Source organism: Austrofundulus limnaeus, unplaced genomic scaffold, assembly GCF_001266775.1.
Source record: "Austrofundulus limnaeus strain Quisiro unplaced genomic scaffold, Austrofundulus_limnaeus-1.0 Scaffold886, whole genome shotgun sequence".
In the NCBI taxonomy this organism is placed as follows: Eukaryota; Metazoa; Chordata; class Actinopteri; order Cyprinodontiformes; family Rivulidae; genus Austrofundulus; species Austrofundulus limnaeus.
This window is the reverse complement of record NW_013953288.1, coordinates 107,090-113,539: the sequence shown is the minus strand read 5'-3', so window position 1 is coordinate 113,539 and position 6,450 is coordinate 107,090. Positions and strand designations below refer to the sequence as shown.

General features: G+C 38.7%; 1 protein-coding gene and 2 non-coding genes across 3 annotated transcripts in view; 2 read left to right on the top strand and 1 right to left on the bottom strand.

Moving 5' to 3' along the window:
• The window catches only part of LOC106533116 (structural maintenance of chromosomes protein 1B), a 23,782-nt gene that overhangs the window by 7,164 nt on the left and 10,168 nt on the right, over positions 1-6,450 (bottom strand). The gene's annotated exons all lie outside the window — the stretch shown is intronic.
• Positions 5,634-5,706, top strand: trnar-ccu (transfer RNA arginine (anticodon CCU)). Its single transcript has one exon. It is a non-coding gene; the product is annotated as a tRNA-Arg (tRNA).
• Positions 5,710-5,781, top strand: trnam-cau (transfer RNA methionine (anticodon CAU)). Its single transcript has one exon. It is a non-coding gene; the product is annotated as a tRNA-Met (tRNA).

Here is a 6,450-nt window from a genome sequence, read left to right as displayed (position 1 = left end):
GGGTAGGATTCATGTTAGTTGTTGTTAAATCATTTTAGGGAATCGGTTAACATTGCTCTTTCAGCAATTAGTCTGTTGTGTTACTCTAATTTGTGTGTTCATTRTTTGTTAACTTGTGTTAAACCGTTCAGCAGAAGTAACCATAAGTGAGAGTGGTAGGTCTAGTCATTAATAAGACCTGTGAGTTTCAGTTTGTCTGTGTTGTTCATGAGGAGAAATTCAATAAAGGTTCTTCAAAACTGCCATCTTTTGGTGAAGTATTGAACTATGACATGTGCTACACTTAACTCTGTAATATAAATTGGGTAAATGGCTTTTTGAAGGGATCTGGATCTTGAGGAGCTGTTTGTTTTATAGAGGTGTTCAAAAGAAGCGTTTGATTTTGAATGTATTATGTCATCACAGTTAGGGTTAGGGTTAACCTTGAAACACTATTTAAACATCAATGAAAAGTTAAGATGTACTTTATTTTGAAAGACCAACACTGCGGGTTCTTGTGCGCAGTGAGCGCTGTGTCTGTGTGTGTAGTCCCCACAAAGATAGCAAGGCATATGGGATGTGATGCTCGTTGAAAACTGTCTGATGCGACAGATTTGTAAGCTACTTTTTTTCCTTTCAAGGAAGATACGACAGGTGAAGCTACAGCATGTTTACCTTATCAATAATTACTCAGATACAGCAAGAATCACCAACACAGACATACATGTGACCGGGAGTCAGAGGCTCCGTGCCTGTTCTAAAAATAGCACTAATCAGCAGCGCAACTACTAGCTAACGTAATGTCCCTCAACTTTTAAAAAAGTAACCAGCGTTGTTTGACAACTCAAAAGCACCATAAATCCAGACAGAATGAGCTGCTGTTAACCCACTGWGCAGCACATCCCTCCCCCCTCTCTGTCACATGCCATCGAGCCCAGCAGAGAGTCACTTTCAGGAGCATTAACCCTTTAGGGCCCAGATTTGAAATGTGGTAAATAAATAATTTTCAGTAATTGAAAGGAAGGTTTTTCTTTTTTGATAATTGCATTTTAACTGTTTTATTTTTTATCTAAAACAGTTAAGAGTTCTTCTGAAGTGTTACAAAGACAATTTTTTGAAACAGGACATGATTTGAGGATTTTACTGATAGTTTTTTCTWTTAAACATGGTACAGAAGTAATAAGAAGCAGGTTTATTTTGAATAAACATAAATGTGTTCATTCCTACAAGACTGTCAAATATATTTACAAAATACACTAAACTGATTCAGATTAGCATAAAATAAATCCTGTTTTATAATTAAATGTCTGTGTCACCCCCAACCACCATGGTATGGCAGATTTAGTTTATGGTTGATGGTGACTTTAAAGCAGCTTATTTTCAGACATTAATACTGTGCTATCCATCTAAATTGCTCAGTTACTCAAGCCAACTGCTCAGGGACAGGAATTTAGTAAAAGTATTTTTATTTCATTTATTTTTATTAAATTAATTTTGTTGCATTTAATCATAAATTCAAAGCTTACCATTGATATAAGAAACAATTATCATGTTAAGCAAAAAAAAAAAAAACATTTGCAGGAGGGACAGCGAGCCACATGGGGGTCATTGAACCATGTGTTTCACATGTGAACTAGAGCTTCAGGGTGTTCATTCATTATCTTTGACACATGATCAGGGGAGAGCGCGAACGCAGTCCCCCACTACCAGAAATTATGCAGTCGAGATTCCCACATTTGGGGAATTCGCATAGGTCAGCACAGCCGGAGTGCAATGGCTGAGCCTCACCATGGGTGAACCACCTTCTTGATCATGGTATCTCCCCTGCCAGGTAAGTATGAGTTGTTCAGCTCCATCTCAGGGAAGTCTTTCACTCACACACCGCTCTGACTCACGGTCACCACAATCTCACAACTAAACAGGAAAACACYGGAGCTGAAACTCTTCAGCTTCTCTTTTCAAACCAAGCAGTTCACACAAACACTCACACACACTGACTTATTTTAGTTTAAAACACACACGGTAGTGTTCCCACAATGCAATGCAGCATGTGTGCACACAAAAGCTAACTGACAGATGTGACTTGTTTCATCCATTCATTCTCCTAAAGCAAACCAACAAGCCAACAAAGCTCAGATTATCTCAATCCAAACTGAAAAGCAGCTGTAATCTGAGCCACTCTCATCAGAAATGTAGAGAGATTCATAAAAACACAGCTCACGTTTGTTTCTGCTAACAGTGACGTCACTTCCTGTGTCTGCCCTCAGACTGCAGTTGAGCTGCTGTTGCCCCCTGCTGTTCAGAAGAAAAACTACATTCAGTGACAATAAATGACTTGAAAACAGGAGTTTCTACTAATCTATGAAGCCTGCGAGGAAACGTGGGATTTTATTTACCTTTTGCATTCCTTTGCAATACTTTTGCATTCCCTCACAAGTTTGGGGTGAACGAAATATTGAATTTTGAACGAAATAGATGCCATTTCCTGTATTCTGGTGTATTTTACCAGGTTCTTAAACATACAATTACATACATAAATAAACACTTGATTTAATTATAATTTCAGAGACAGATTCTTCATTAATCTAGTTCTATCATTTTGTTTTAAACTCACTGCTACAGCTGAGATAAGGTTAATTAATGTGACACAATTTAACATATCCAGTGACTTTAGGGGTGCCTTTCACTTTCATTTTGTTTATTCTTGATTTATTTTTAATTGTAACATGTCATTGTGCCAAATGACCATTAACTGCATGTTTAAAACTAATAATAACTTTACCCAATGAACAGGTGCAATATTGATAACCACCAACAGTGAATTTAGAGGGGTATTTCACTTTTTATGATTTAGTGATAGGTCTACCCATAACCAAAAGGAACAGGGCATCATGCAGCCTTCAGAACATAAAATAACACTGTGTTATGGTGACAAAAAATAAAATAAAATAAAACAAAAAAAAAATGTTTGTTTTGTCAATCTGCATGTAATTATTAAAGCAAAAATAGGTCTACAGGTTCCTTCCGACCCTGGTACCACTTCAATTTCTTCCAATTCCTACTAATTAAAGAGAAAATTTTAATAAGCCCATAATTTTTACACTATTCAAAATATAATAAAATTCTGTTTAATTATGCTGCCTTTAAATCAGTCATAAACTTCACACAACTGTCTAGAATGGATTCAAAATAAATACTGATTTAAGTAAACATTTTAGATTTCATTCATAATTTGCCAGCAGCACCTTCATCATCTTCATCACTCACCTGAGCCACAGAGCTCTGTCCCTACCTGCTGACCCTGACTCTCATCAGCTCCTGCGTCACATGAAGATGGATTAAACATTAGGTTTTTTATTGCCAGCTGAAGTCAGTCAGCTTTAAAAAGTCAGAAAATATAATGAAATGTGATCAATAAATAACAGATGACTATTTGGTCTGGTTTCATCAGTGATTGTGAGTCAACAGTGTCATCATCTGATTATTAAAGTTTTCAGACATGAACCAAGCTCTGTTTTATGCTGAAACTATTCTAAGATTTAAAAAAAAAACTACTCTCACAATACGTTTGAATGCAATCATTTCATCTTAACTTACTTTCAGCCTCTGTAAACAATCTCCTAATGTCCTGTTTCTGTGGAGGGATACAATCACACACGCTGCCTTCTAGAAGCAGCTAGAAGTTAGTTTTAGGTTGAATATTTCCGCTCCTGGAAATCACCGTCATCTTCCTCCCATCTAACCCGATGGAGGCAGTCTGACGCCGGCCATCTATTCTGTGGCTGCTCACTTCTCCTGGTACCTGGTGGTGCCTTCAGCCTAACCTTGACCCCTTTATCGCAGAAAATATCTGTTCATTTGGCTGCATCTCGCACAAACTTTTTCCTTTTCCATCCATCTCTTTCTTCTTTCTTTCTAACATGTTTTTACCAGTGCGGTTCACCTCTTTTCGTTCTCTTTTTTAATTTGGGAGGGAGCACACACCAGGCAGCTCCGTTTGCAGCTTCTCCCGCTCATCAGAGCCGCTGTTGTTTACAGGTAGAGAGAAGGTTGGTGCGAAAACACGGACTGGATAACAACCTGGCATGTCCCTGAGTGTAACACCACGGGTTGTGGTGAAAACATGGACTAGATTTATATTAATACATGTATTTTTGTAGTGATAAACTGGACCGGAGTTGAGTTTTTGGCGTTAGTTCTCAACGTGAGAAAGTGGGGTTGTGGCTTGAGAGCGTGTCAGACCCTCAGATGTGTGTGTGTGTGTGTCACGCTCAATGCGTGACACTTGGGAGCCCTGCTTACAGGAAGACACACAGAGAGGCAGCAGCTATTCAGCATGGCAAACTGTGGCTAACGGGTGTTAAAAGCTTCAGTCTTTAGCGAGGGTGAACGGCTGCTTGTCAAGCTCCATCGTTTCTGAGATCTGCTTCCTCTCTGGCAATTTTTTTGGATTTGTCCAAAGCCTCAGCAATGATTTAAGTCCAGATGAGTTCTTGAACGCTAACTTGTTGTTAGCATTTTAGCAGACGGACTTTGTGCTGCGTTCAGGAGTTAAGGGACATTACATGTTCTCAAATTGGGAGTAGTTGTTCCGACCTTTTTATGTTTATAATTATAAAGTTTGTGCGTAACATACATGGTTAATTGGTAAAATAATATTAATAATTATTAAAATGACTAGTTGTTTTTCAGCATGGAGTATTTTATTTTTATAGTGAGAAAGTTGTTTTTTCTGACGGTATTGTGCCAATAACTATCGTGCACCTCTAATATATAAATAATAAGTGATTAGAACTCTTTGCAACAGCAGATGGATCTGAGTCCAGAGTTCTGTTTGAATCTCTTCTGGAGCTCTTCTTTGTGACTCTAGGTGTGACTGAGAGAGTGGATGGTCGTTTGTCTCTTTGTCTGATGAACTGGAGACCTGTTCAGGTGTCCATGATGGAGACTGCAGACCTGTCCAGGCCCTGCCTTCACCCAAAGGTAGCTGGGACAGGCTCCAGGCTCCACCCTGACCCTCCTTAGGAACAAGGAGGATTAAATGGATGGAGAACTTTTCTTTATAGCAGGAAATAGAATCAATTTAGTGTATTTTGTAAATATATTTGACAGTTTTGAAGGAATGAACATGTTTGTAATGTTTATTCAAAATAAACCTGCTTCTTATTACTTCTGTAACGTTTTAAAGAAAATATTATCAGTAAAATCCTCAAATCATGCTGTTTCTAATAATCATTGTCTTTGTAATGCTTCAGAAGATCTCTTAACTCCTGTAGATATAATAGGATCAGTTAATAAAATGAACTATCAAACTATCAAGAAAACTTTCTCTCAACAACTGAAATTAATTTATTTTAAACATTTTAATGACCATTTGTAATCTGGGCCCTAAAGGGTTAATGCTCCTGTGTGAGACACAGCAGACAACAAGTGAGCAGAGCAGAGCAGAGGGGAAAATCAGCTTGGTGTTTGTGTCCAGCATGACTTGTGGGTTAACAGCAGCTCTTTTTGCCTGGATTTATGGTGTTTTGAGTTCACAAATTAAGGAAAACCTGTGTTGCCACCTGATAAAGTGACAATGTCAAACAAAGAACACAGATGCATCGATGAGTATTTCAACACACTTTGACACATCAGTCCAAACACATCACACAGCCCCAGTGGCCTAATGGATAAGGCACTGGCCTCCTAAGCCAGGGATTGTGGGTTCGAGTCCCATCTGGGGTGCTCAGCAGAGTGGCGCAGCGGAAGCATGCTGGGCCCATAACCCAGAGGTCGATGGATCAAAACCATCCTCTGCTAAGCAACTGTTGCTACAACAAGCATCAACTTTTATTTGTTACTCATCACTTTGCACAATGCTGGGCCAGATAACGGTTTCACGGTATACTGCGATTTGAAAAAGTCACGGTTTCAAAACCACTAAAATTTTCTGTCATACCACTCCTATGGTGTAAGTGCTTTTTGTTTATTTATCCTCCAGTCTGTGCAGCTGCAGACCCCTCCACAATGCACATCCACAGAGCTGCCTGTCGGCACTCTGCAGCTCTGTGGGAAGATGCCTTGTTGAATTAAACAGGATAGCATTAGGAGTATATAGTACTTATGTGTGTGATGGTGGGGCGGAGGCAGACCTGCTCTTCAGGCTAAAGAAGTATCTTAAAGGAGATACAAAACATTTCATTACAGAAGAAACCGTCCAGAGGACCTGCTTAATTGTTTTTTGATGTTTCTACCTGAAGTACTGAGGTGCATCAGGATAAATAGTATTAAATGATTACATGAAACCGAAACCATCTTAATAATATAATATTTTAAAACAAAATAGTCATTTTTAAAAAGAAATAAGTCAGTCTAACAAATAAAAAGTGTAGTTTTCAGTTATTTTTGCTACACAAATGACAGATATTTGCCGCTTGGACTGGAGAGTGGAAAGTTGGTTTAGATAAGGTCGGGGGGGTGGTGGTGGTG